This window comes from Castanea sativa, chromosome 1 (assembly GCF_040712315.1).
Source record: "Castanea sativa cultivar Marrone di Chiusa Pesio chromosome 1, ASM4071231v1".
Classification (NCBI taxonomy): Eukaryota; Viridiplantae; Streptophyta; class Magnoliopsida; order Fagales; family Fagaceae; genus Castanea; species Castanea sativa.
The window spans coordinates 64,824,565-64,837,567 of NC_134013.1; the positions used below are offsets into that span (position 1 = coordinate 64,824,565).

At 35.0% G+C, this 13,003-nt stretch overlaps 1 long non-coding RNA gene and 1 pseudogene across 2 annotated transcripts; both read left to right on the forward strand.

The window, feature by feature from the left end:
- The first annotated feature begins 352 nt into the window (after window positions 1–352).
- LOC142641019 (uncharacterized) lies at window positions 353–2,591 on the forward strand. 2 transcript variants are annotated; one of them, XR_012845298.1, is made up of 4 exons: window positions 353–478; window positions 638–695; window positions 2,084–2,420; window positions 2,515–2,591. It is a non-coding gene; the product is annotated as an uncharacterized LOC142641019 (long non-coding RNA). The 2 variants fall into 2 exon arrangements; XR_012845299.1 differs by having other exon boundaries at window positions 2,096–2,420.
- Window positions 2,592–10,708: 8,117 nt separating this feature from the next.
- On the forward strand, window positions 10,709–12,664 carry LOC142622570 (UDP-glycosyltransferase 708C1-like; annotated as a pseudogene).
- Window positions 12,665–13,003: the final 339 nt, after the last annotated feature.

The window sequence follows — 13,003 nt, forward strand, 5'->3', positions numbered from 1 at the left end:
CATATTTGTTCTTCTCTCAGCTTTGATGCAGAGAAAAAGAAGAATAATAATCTATGCTTCTTGTGTTTCCCAGTAATTACAAGTTGACTCACCGTTGTCTAGTCGTCCAATTTGCTTAACAAGTAAGTATATCTTTTCTGGAGTTTCCGAGTAACTGCCCGTTTGGTTGGGCTTTTAGGACCCAAAACGCAGCTTTTACATAAAGTTGGCAGTGACTGGGCGTTTGGTGAAGCCTAAACGCAACTTTTAGATAAAAGTTGCGTTTTAAGGCAAAGGCAAAAACGCTGATTTCTAAAATGGTGGTCTGGAGGTCCATAAGCAAAACGCGCATCAACGTTTTCAGCTATCCGTTGAGCTGAGACCTAAAATTACCGAATCACTCTCTCATCTCATCTCTCTGTTTTGCTGAAATTTCTGTGTAATTCCTCTCATCTCTTCTCTGCTCTGCCTTCTCCGTGCTGCTACCGATCTCCCTGTAGTAAGTCATCCGTGACTTCTTCTTCTTCTTCCTCTTCTGCTTTCTTCTTCCTCTTCTTCTTCGTCCTCTTCTTCTTCTTCGTCTTCTGCTTTCTTCGTTTTCTCTGATCTGTAATTTAAAAAAAAAAAAATTTTCTGATCTGAGACAATCTTTTTGAAGGTACGCATTTGATCAAAAAAGCACCAAGCAAGACTGATCTGCTACCAAATTCCACCAGGTACCAACAGTGATCCGAATTTTTTTTTTTTTTTTTTTAAGATCTGAAACAGGGTATATTTGATCTAACTTTATTTGTACCTTTTTGAGTTTTTGAGGGTTTGGAGATTTAATGATGACCCATTTGGTTCTTTAGTTGATTGGGTTTTGAAATTTGTTTGTTGATTGGGTGTATTTGATCTAACTTTGTTTGTTTGTTTCGGTTCTTTAGTTGATAGTGTGTTTGGCCAAAATGAAATAAAGCCCCATTTGTTTCAGATTTAGAAATTGTTGCAAATGGTTTTGAAATAAAGCCCCATTTGTTTGTTTGGCCAAAATGAAACCATATTATGATTTATTGATGTTTTTTTTTTTTTTTAATGTTTATGAAACTCTGCATGTGTCTGTGCTTAGCTTAGTGTGTCATATGTTTTGTTCATAGCCTGGGAAAAAGAGGGTTTGGGTAACAGTTTAGTCACTCTATTTTGAGTTTGTTATATTTGAGTTGGTTTGTATTGCATTTAGGGGAATTATCATTGTGAAGTTACGTGTGGGAAAATTTTTTTTAGATCTGAACAAACAAGGTGTATTTGATCTACTTTTACCAAAAATTGTTGTTTGGCTAACTTGGTTCCAGCCTGCGCCGGCCCGAGAAAGAATCACTGGCATCGTCGGGGCATGCCCCATCAGCCGACGACGAAGTGATGCGAGCAGGCTGCCGGCTCGGGCATGCCCCATCAGCGCAGCTAGCCCGCATCGTTGTAAATTGAAGTAAGAACAACCCCGTACATCACTTGGTTTTTTTTTCATTAAAACACCATACATCAATGTAAAAGTAAGAAGTAAGAACAACTTTTCATGAGTAATTAAATAAACTCAATGTTAAATGAAGTTTATAGAGTGCTCTCATTGTAGCCATATAGTGCTCTCATTGAAGTTTATATAGTGCTCTCATCAGCTGCTGCTGCTGGGCATGCCCCATCATGCCCGGCACAGCCTGTGAGCTACGTGGGCATCGCCCGTTAACAGGCATGACCTATCGGCGGCGGCGGCATCGGCGCTCTGGCCGGGCATAACCCATCGGCAGCGAGTGCATCGGTGGGGGCATGCCCGGCAGATGCTGCATCACTGTCTTCTTCTTCAGGGCGTGCCAAATAGCATCATTGGCCGCTCTTCTTGGGCATGACCCATCGAAATGGCGTTGTACGGCGGCCTAAATGCCGCATAATATACTTCATATATACTCTAGGAATGCACTGCATAATAAAAAATATGAACTTGTTACTTGAGCAAATTGACACATATTTAATTATTTTCACTCATTTACGTGTAAACTTATTTTTTGTGTTATTGATTGTGCGTTTTTTGCATTTTTTACAATCTTCTATTTTTTGCATTTCTTATGGTTAGTTAACTTTATAGATGGGAAAAAAAGGCTAGAGCAGATTGGGATATTAATTCATCGTGGACAACTACTTTTTGTAACCTTTATGTGGAACAAATTCAAGCCGGGAATAGAACAAAAGGTGCTGCCTTTAGTCCCGAAGGTTGGTTCAATTTGGTGACCAAATTTTGTGAGGAGACCGGTCAAAACTATGATAAGGACCAATTAAAAAGTAGGTGAGATGTATTAAAAGGTGATTGGAGAGTGTGGGAAAAATTGAGGAATCTTGACACAGGTTTAGGTTGGGATTCAGTGAAGGGAACGATTGCTGCTCCTGATTGTTGGTGGAACCTGAAGTTGAAGGTGAGTTGAGTATTTTATTAATATGTAGTTAGTTGGAGATAGTTTTTTTTTTATATTATTCTTATATGAGTAAAATTACAATTACATTTTGTAGGAATTACCCAAAGCTAAAAAATTCCGAGAGAAAGGTCCACAGAATCTAGAACAACTTGAGATAATGTTTAGGGATGTTGCGGCAATCGGGGTAGCCGCATGGACCCCTTCTTCGGGTACATTACCTCCAACAATGCCAAAAAGAGGGTGCTTTGGTGATTCGGATGGTAGCTCGAATTTAAGGATAACCAATGTGACATGAGTTTAGACATTGGTAGTTTGCAGCAAGGAAATACTAGTCAATCACGTAGTTCAGGACAAAAGCGAGCTAGTGAATCAATACCCTCACAAAAGAAAAAGAAGAAGATAGGAGGAGCTGCAATGTTGGACAATCGTATTAGTCAGTTAATAACTGTATGTCAGAATAGGTCTGAAGGTACTTCTCGAGAGTCACCAAGTTCAAGTGATAATGTAATGGCGATTGTGAAAGCACTTCCTGGAGTGGATTTTGCGTTTGTGGTTGAAGCTTCCATTATCTTTCTAAAAAAGTCACGTAGGGAGATGTTCCTAACTTTTAAGGACCCAGAGTCACAGCTGCAGTGGCTACAAGCAATAATTTCTAGGCAGCAGAAGTGACTAACCTTATGTGGTATTAACTATGTTGTATTAGCTTTAAACTAAGTTAGCTATGTTGTATTTGCTATGTTGTATTAACTTTAAACTAAGTTATGTGATATTTAGTATTAGCTTTGGACTAATATATGTGTAATGCAAACATATTTGAAATTTTCATTACAGTGTTAGAAGAGTTAGTGGCAATCTGTTTAGTGATACTTGGTCATGGAACATGTAACCGAATGGTTCAAGAATTATTTCAGCATTCGAGTGAAACCATAAGTAGACATTTTGAGAAGATGATCACTCTGTTAGGTGCTCGCTTTGCAGAAGCATATGTAAAGCCTTCGGATCCAACTTTTAGTGAAGTTCCAACCAAAATACAAGACCATCCAATTTATTGGTCAAATTTCAAAGTATGTGTACTATTGTATATTTGAATAAGTGTTATTGTCTATAAGATAATACAATGCATGTGGAACTGAAAACTATTAATGTTTTTATTAGGATTACATCGGTGCGATTGATGGCACACATGTGATAAGCGATTGTACCTGCGAGAAGTCCATTCCATACTTTGGAAGAAAGGGATATCCAACCCAAAATGTGATGGCTGCATGTGACTTTGATATGTTATTCACATTTGTTTTGCCTGGATGGGAAGGTGCGGCACACGACACCCACATTTTTCTTGATACTATTCGTACACAAAGTAACAACTTTCCGCACCCACCACCAGGTTTGTAATTGGTTAATCAATTGTTCATTATAATGACATATTGTGTGTGTGTTTAATACAATTGAATTTCTTTGTTTAGGGAAATATTATGTAGTTGATTCTGGATACCCAATGATGCAAGGCTATTTGGCACCATACAAAGGGATATCATACCATCTTTAGGACTTTCGAAGGAGAGGTGGAGGCCCTAGAACTAGACATGAAAAATTTAATCATGCTCACTCATCTCTTCGATGTGTGATTGAGCGCACTTTTGGTGTGTGGAAGAATAAATGGAGAATTATTAGAAACATGCCATCTTTTCCATTCCATATCCAAATACTTATTGTATCTGCTATGTCTCTTCATAATTTTGTTAGACTAAATGATAGGGATGATAGGGAGTTCATAAATGCCAATGAAGATTCAATTTCTAGAAGAGAACGTAATAGTGAAGCATGTAGCGATTATGAGCAAAACTCGGGAACTTTAACGGATCTGCCGCAATGGTGGTTCTTCGTGATTCCATTGCAAATTCTATTTGGGGGGGTAATAATTAGTAGTTGTATTTTTTTTTTGGTATAATATCATGTAGTACAATTTATATTTGGATTATTGGTATGTATTTTATATCTTTTTACATTTTTATATAGCACAATTTAAACTTGGATTATTGGTGTATATTTTATCATCTTTTTACATTTTCATTTTGTGCTTCATGATGATGAAAATTGTTTAGATTTAATTAATATTAATAAGAAGTCATTAATGGTAATAACAAATAATTATGCCACTAAAAAAGAATAATTGCCCAAACATTATTAAAATAATACCAATAATATAAATTTATTATTATTATTATTATTTAGTAAGTATATGAAGTAGTTGAATTATAAGTATGAAATAAACTCCCTTATATATACATTGTCCTTTTTGGTAATTTGTCCTCAACCGCAACTTTTATAGTTTTAGCTAAACACTCACTTTTCAAAAGCGACTTTTAACAAATTTTACCAAACACTCAGCTTTTTGAAAAATCACTTTTTCATTATGCACTTTTTCAAAACTCAACTTTTTCATTATGCACTTTTTTAAAAAGCCCAACCAAACTCACCCTAAGTTCTATTGGTATTGGTTGCCACTTTTGGTGTGGTACGAATAAATGTACTCTCCTTTAATATACCCTTCGTACTAAATTATTTGTTGGCTTAAAATTAGGTCTCGTTTAAAAAGTTAATCTCCGTTAATTTATTAACATTTTTTCTATGCCCTTAACTTATTTGTGGAAGTATTTTTTTTTAATTAAAAAAAAATTAAAAACCTAAATCTTGAGATCCACTATATACACCATCTTTATTCAAACTAAATGAGGATCCGTGCGTTATGCATGATAAATTTTTGATTTTAATCAACCTCTGTTTTTACTCTTTCACTTTGTGTTAAAACCTTCCACTGCAAGCATGTGAATTTCGGTCAAAAATTCATTAAATAACTTATTGATCCACAATTGATTTTTTAACTGTTATAATTGCAGTTAACACCTTCATTTTGAATGAGATCAATAGACAAAAAACCAAGAGCAATACTAGTTTTATTTTTTTGTTATTTGAAATGTATTATGTATATAATCATGTTTTGAAGCTTGGCCTTTGATAGCAATTATTTCACAGAATGGACCTCACAAGGAGACTAAATTACTGAACTTTTTTGAGAATCAACTAAATTATTGAAATTAATGATGTACATAAGGCTACATCCAGGAAATAATTAATTAACCATGTTCTAAGGATTAATATGAGGACTATTTTAGCAAAGCATTTCATTTTAGAGAGACCTGAAGAAATATTCCAGCTTGTGTGAACTTGCAATTTAATAGATAATCCTTTATAATTTGGTAGAAACCAAAAGATAATATAAAAATTATTTTAGCACACCAAAAGATAATATAATCTCAATTTTATAGTAGTCATTTCATTAATTGAGAGTTGGACATACTTTACGAAACAATCCAGCTGTTGAACTTGCAATTTAACAAATAATCCGTAATCAACTAGTAAAAAATATGAACAACCTACACAACCAAAAGAAAATATAAAAAATATTTTAGCATAGCCTTTTCATTTTATAGCTGTTGAACTTGCAATTTAAAAGATATTCTGTAATCAACTGGTAGAAAATATGAACAACGTACACAACCAAATCAAAATATAAAGAATATTTTAGCATAGCCTTTTCATTTTATATATAATTAAAAGTTAGAAACACTTGAAAAAATAATCCAGCGTAAAAAAAAGTAAATTAACAGGTAACTTGTGAGCAACTAGTGGGTAAAATAATAATGAAAGCGGTGACAGGTGTCCACATCATTGAACACCAAGACCTTTTTTTATTTTTTTTTATTTAATCTTTTGATAAATGAACACAAACACTCACATGCAAATACACAAACACTAAAATATATATATATATATATATATATATATATATATATATATATATATAATTTATGTCATCTATCTATAGTGTCTTCTTGCTTGGTAAGTAAGTTCAACAGGTATCATGAAGACCATTTTTCTAAGACTATTTGGAGATTCTTGTCTTTATGCAGTTCCGTTAAAAATTAAAATATCATAAGGTAAGACCAACCCAAAAACTTAAACTATAATAGTTTTTTAGACCAACCTCATTCTTTTTAATCTCCCTCCTTTTTTGCTTTTAATCTACCTTTGTTTTTACTCTTTCACTTTGTGTTAAAACCTTCCACTGCCAAGCATGTGAATTTCGATAAAAAATTCATTAAATAACTTATTGCTCCACAATTGATTTTCCTCCACAATTGATTTTCCAACTGCTATAATTGCAGTTAACACCTTTCTTTTGAATGAGATCAATAGACAAAAAACCCAAAGCAATGCTAGTTTTGTTTTTTTTTGTACTTCGAAATGTATTATGTATATAACCATGTTTTGAAGCTTGGCCTTTGGTAGCAATTATTTCACAGAATGGACCTCACAAGAAGACTAAATTACTGAACCTTTGAGAATCAACTAATTTATTGAACTTAATGATGTATATAAGGCTACATCCAGGAAAAAATTAATTAACCATGTTCTAAGGCATCGAGATGGTTGCAAAAAAATGTCGTAGACACTGATCTCAATGTTGATTTCTTTTTCCTTAACTCATCATGCTTAAATAGTAGTGACATGACATAAGAAGCAAAGATTTTAAAAAAAGTTTGCAGTTAATTAACTTCTCAATTTGAGGAAAATATCGCACTTACAATAGTTTAGGACGCGCCCATTAGGAAAAAATATCACAAAAGATCCAAAGAATTTTCCAAGTACTATGCACAGGAAAGTTAAATCGTGGTCCCAAAGAGCAACAAAAAGTTGTTTTCTGGCCCCCTAGAAGTGTTCTTAGAAGTGTTCTTACTTTTCCACGGTGCCTTCGATACTCCCAAGCAGACTTAAAAATTAATATGATGTAGGCTATCTTTCTTGTGCACAACATAGAAGCCCGTCACTAAAATGTATCTGTAGGACTTGTCACATTAATTCAATGAGAATAGAGATTATCAAAAACTCTGAATATATATCAAAGAAAAGAGGGGTAATGGTCAAACAATTGCACGGCTAGAGAAGAAAAATCCTCTTTGGAAGCCTAAGAGTAAGGTAAAGCCATGTAAGAAGCATTCATTGTGTTTTTTTTATAAGTAAATTTTGGCCCCAAAAGGAAGGAGAAAGGGAGATTGGAACTAGTGACCCCAGTCTCATGAGGTGCGGTTCCCAATCAATTGTGCTACCCCTTGGAGTTGCCAAGTAAGAAGCATTCTTGGTTAAAAAATAAGTCCATTTTTTCTTATTCTTCTTTTTTCATGCACAAGCATTGTTTGCTATACTATTTATAGTACTGTACTGCCCACACACACTATCCACATGACTGTTAACAATCTATGAATAAAGCCAGTCTCAATTTCAGTTTCAAACAAGCTATTTATTCTCCTATTCATGCATATTATTCATAACCGGTGGACAGAATCAATCTCAATTTTTTCATACCTCGTACAACCTTAAGTCAAACTTGTTTCTTTTCCTGTCAAAACCCTAGTCATTCTTTGAACCCCTAACCTTTATTTTCAAAACTCTAAACTATAAATCCTCAATTTATGGTAACCGCACCATAAACAGAATCCCCAATCTGTCCTATGTCAGATGTCTTTAAAAAAATACTTATTTTTTTGGATTGCTAAGTTAGTACTAGTGAGTTTGAATCCATGACGTTGATTTGTAGTTTCAAATAGAGGAAACAATTGCTGCAACAGAAGTTAATCACCTGTTCTCATTTCCAACAACTATCGCAGTTGGGTGTGACCAATCCTTGTTGTAAATGGATACCTAAGCACACACAGACCAAAGAGTCAGCCAAACACAAGATGGGCTCAGATTTCAGTACCTGATTGTAATTATTCAAAGCACTGTATTCGATAACCACGGGACTTAAGAACTTCAAAGCATTCATGGATGGAGCTCCAAATTTCAATGTCCAACCATTTCTCCGCACCCATGCTAACATGGTGGTTATCTCTACACCCGCAACAAGAATGAAGGTGTTGTTGGCAAAGAGATAAAGTTGTTTTGGATCATCAAAATATTCAATAATTAAATGTACCATGACAAAATAATTGCAACCATTATCAACACAAATGAAAAAGAAGAAATGAGAACAGAACCCACCAAGTGACATAAAAACATGTCTTTTTATATGGTTTAAGAAGAAATGAGAAAAAAGGTTAGTAATATGATAAGCACAAAAACAATCAATTCCTAAAGAAAACATGATAAACTTGCTTACCTTTTGGAATCGGAAGAGACGACATGGACAGACTGGAGATAGAGGAGTTTCGGAGTCGGAGCGAACTCAGTGATGTACGGACTAGGAGGCTTATGCTCATTTCTTATTATTCTACTTATTTTGCTTATTATTGCTCTCTCTCTCTCTCTCTCTCACACACACACACACACACACACACAGACAGAGAGTCTGAAGAATTTGGCGCCAAGAAAGAAGTTACAGAGAGAGACACAGAGTAGATGAAGCAGAAAAAACCATGTGAGTGAGGGGTTTCGTTTTGGAAAGCAATTGGCAGCACTAAACGGATAGCGTTTTGGATGACACGCTCACAGACTCTTTTATTTATTTTATTTCCTCTTTTTTTCAGCAAACATTTCTTTTCTTTCCAATCTGCTCATCATGTTCATGTGACCCTATTAATTCTTGCATGCAGAGTAGTCAATGACTACGAATTTTTAATTCTTTTCATTTTCTTTTGTTGCAGGAGAGTCTGGATTGAATTTGAAAATTCATTATCAATCCTTTTTCAATAAGATAAATTGTATGATTATTTTACTTTTTTCACTTTTTAATTTCAATAAATTAAGAAGCTCAAACTTATTGTAGATCTGATGAATAGGTTTTTTTATTAGGTAAATTACATAATTAGTCCTTAAGCTTTACACTATATCTTAATTTAATCCTCCACGTTTCAAATGGGCCGATTTAGTCCCTAACCTTTTGGTCTTATGTCAAAATGGTCTCAAATGTTAAAGGATTGATGGAAAATGTTAAAATGGCTAACGGTCAATATAAAACATTTTTTTTTGTCACATAAACTATCACATGTATTGTTACGTTAGCATAAACTTTAAAAAAAACTAGTGCCACATGTCCTTCAAATATATATATTTTTTCTCCTTTCATTTTCTTTTGCTTTGCTTTCTTGGGAAACAAACAGGACTATAAACCCAGAATTGAAAAATTAAACTACAATTTCCTTGCATCTTCTTAGCAACCAAACCAGGGAAAAACAAAACTTTGAAGCTTAAGCCACTCACCCAATTTCCTTGTTTTTCTTGCTTGCCGTCGACACTATCGTGCTTATTGGAATCAAAATTTTCTCTTCTTTAATTAATCTCAATCAATGATCAAATCTTTTACCCTTGCTCTTCCTACATGCTGTCAAAGTGCCATGCTTGTTAGCATCATTTTATATTTCTTCTTAAATCCCAATCCCACCCAAAGATCAAAATAGTCCATAAAATTCTTTAGTGTTGCTAACAATTTGTTGTTAGGCCTAGTATTAGACCTTGTTAGAATCAATACAATTACGCCTGTGAGCTATGAAAATAATAGTGGACTTTGTGGAGGGCCTTTAAATTTCTGTAATCAACATAAATATTGTGTATTTGAAGTTTCTTTCAGAAATGGGTATGTTGTTAGTTTCGCAATCTTTGCTTTTTCATTAATATTGCTTTTCCCTTGTTTGATTTATGGGAAAATGCAGGAAAATGAAGTTGAATTTTTCAATTATGGGTTTATAATCTTGTTTATTTCCCAAGAAAGTAAGGCAAAAGAACATGAAAGGAAAAAAGAAAATGAAAAATGAAGGACATATAGTGCTAGTTTTTTTTAAGTTTATGTTAACGTGACAATACATGTGGCAGTCTATGTGGCAAAAAATAATATTTTATTTTGACCATTAGTCACATCAACATTTTCCATCCATCACTTAATGGTTAAGACAATTTTGACACAATACTAAAAGGTTAGAGACCAAATTGACACATTTGAAACGTTAAGGATTAAATTGAGATATTGTGTAAAGATTAAGGATTGATTATATAGTTTACTATTTTTTATTTTTTTGAAAGATGAGTACGTTCGTTGCAAAACACAATTCATATAATAAAAATGTCATCACCAATGATAGTCAAACCCACTTAATTCTTAATTCCACTTTTTATTTCTCTTCTCTCTCTTTCCTGCATTCTCAACAACAATTCTTATACAAACTGATAGTCAAGAGAGTCTTGCATCAATTCCTATATAATACAAAATGTACCTATTTACTTTACTATGTATCTTAATTTTAATAAGCATGTAGTAGAGTCGAAGGCAAATAAGTCAGTAAACAATTCAAGAAACAACTAATCATTTTTTGCACTCTGCATTACAACTTACAAGTAATAACTTAAAGCCCAAAAGTCAGTGACTTCTGAGACAACGTTGGCCACTGCGTCTTCACTAGTTGGTGAAGACTAAGCGTTTGGTTAAGATTGTTTCACATGAAGCATATGCTTCACCAAGAAATCTATCTATCTACTCAATACTCATATATATCCCTACCACCAATCCAAAATCATAAAGCTATATAAAATATACTACTCGACTTCTAGTTAACAAAAGTCAACTTTATCATCCAAGGCAAGGACTGGGAGTCAATCTACAGACAAACCTCTTTACCACCAACAATGGCTGACAACATTGGTTCCCAAGCTCCTCCCACATAGCTCTCTTTTCAAGTGCTGGAATGGGTCACTTGACCCCCTTCCTCAGGATTGCTTCCATGCTGTTATCCAATAACTGTATGGTCACTCTACAGAATCCACTTACACTTCCTTGTTCCTTTCCACCCATCCACAACTTAAGCATATCAAGTATCAACTACCAAATCACTCCCTCCCACCACTCCAATTCCACCACTGATGACCCTTTCTTTCTCCAATTTGCAGCCATCAGCCGCCATGTCCATCTTCTCTATCCTTTGTTATCATCTGCATCTCCATCTTTCTCTGCCATCTTTTCTGACTTCTCTTTACCTTCTAGTATCACACAAGTTGCTGCTGATCTTGCTATTACCAACTATATTGTCTCCGCCACCTCAGTCAAATTTTTTTCTCTTATGGCGTATCTTCCAATACTTACTTCAGAGCCTGCTTAACTTAGTAGCAGTTCTTTCGAAGTCAATATCCCAGGACTGACCCCTCTGTCCATATTAAGCATTCCTACACCATTCTTTGACCCAAATCATCTCTTTACAGCACTTATAGTTTCAAATGCTCCAGCCTTCTCAGAAGCAAAAGGAATCATAATAAACACATTTGACTGGTTTGAACCAGAAACTCTTGCTGTCGTCAAGAGTGGCAAGACTTTGTCCAATCCCGTACCAATCCTTCCAATGGGACCGTTCGAACCTTATGAGCTTAGTAAGGATCAATTCCAGAGCCTGCCATGGCTAGACAACCAACCAGAAGAATCTGTAGTTTATGTGAGCTTTGGAAGCAGAACAGCCATGTCAAAAGATCAAATAAGAGAACTGGCAGATGGGCTTGAGAGAAATGGGTGTAGATTCCTGTGGGTAATCAAGAGCAGTAAAGTCGATAAAGAAGATAACCAAGAGCTGGAAGACCTACTTGGCAGTTCAGAATTGTAGTAAAGGGATGGGTGAACCAGCAAGAGATTTTAGCACATCCAGCCACTGGAGGGTTCATAAATCACTGTGGGTGGAACTCAGTAATGGAAGCAGCTTCAAGAGGAATGCCTTTGCTTGCATGGCGACAACATGGGGACCAAAGGGTAAATGCAGAAGCTGTGGCGAATGCAGGGTTGGGGATATGGGCAAGGGATTGGGGTTGGGGTGTGGAGCTGTTGGTGAAGGGGGAAGAGATTGAAAGAAAGATTGGGGAACTGTTGAAAAATGAGAAATTGAGAGATAGAGCCAGGAAGGTTGGGGAAGAGGCCAGGTAGGCTAGAGGTACTGGTGGGAGTTCAGACAAGATGCTTATGGGAGTCATTGAAGTTCTAAATCTCTAAATCAGAGGACAAGGAATAAAGTTAGTTTTACTCTTTTTCCTTTCCTTGTATCATTGTGTTAAGATTGCCTCCAAGGATTTAGTTCAATAAAGGACTCCTTCAGTTGCGTGTGACTAGGAGATTAGATTGCTTTCTATCTTTTGTTATCATCGTTTGTTATTAGATTGCTATTATTATTTAGAAGGATAGGTGTGATAGTCTTATAGTTATTATCTAGTTTCGGCTAAGGGAGAATAATTGTCTTTTTTTTGAGAAACTGAGAATAATTGTCTTTGACTCATTGTTATCTGTCCTTGTTACTTTGTATGTATTTAAAGTGAGTAATTAAAAATAGGAGGCAACAGAAAACTAAACCGAAAATTCCATTTCTTTCCTCGTTCTTGGAGATTAGTGATTAGTCATCTCGAATCGACTACAATTCCATAAAATCAACTGGGACAGATCACATTGGAGTTCTAAAGTAGAAGATAGCGAATCAAGTTAATTAACATTTTGTAGTATCATTCTCATTATTGTTATCAACTTTTTGTTTTGCCCTCCATCTTAATTTGCCTTCCTCAGGATT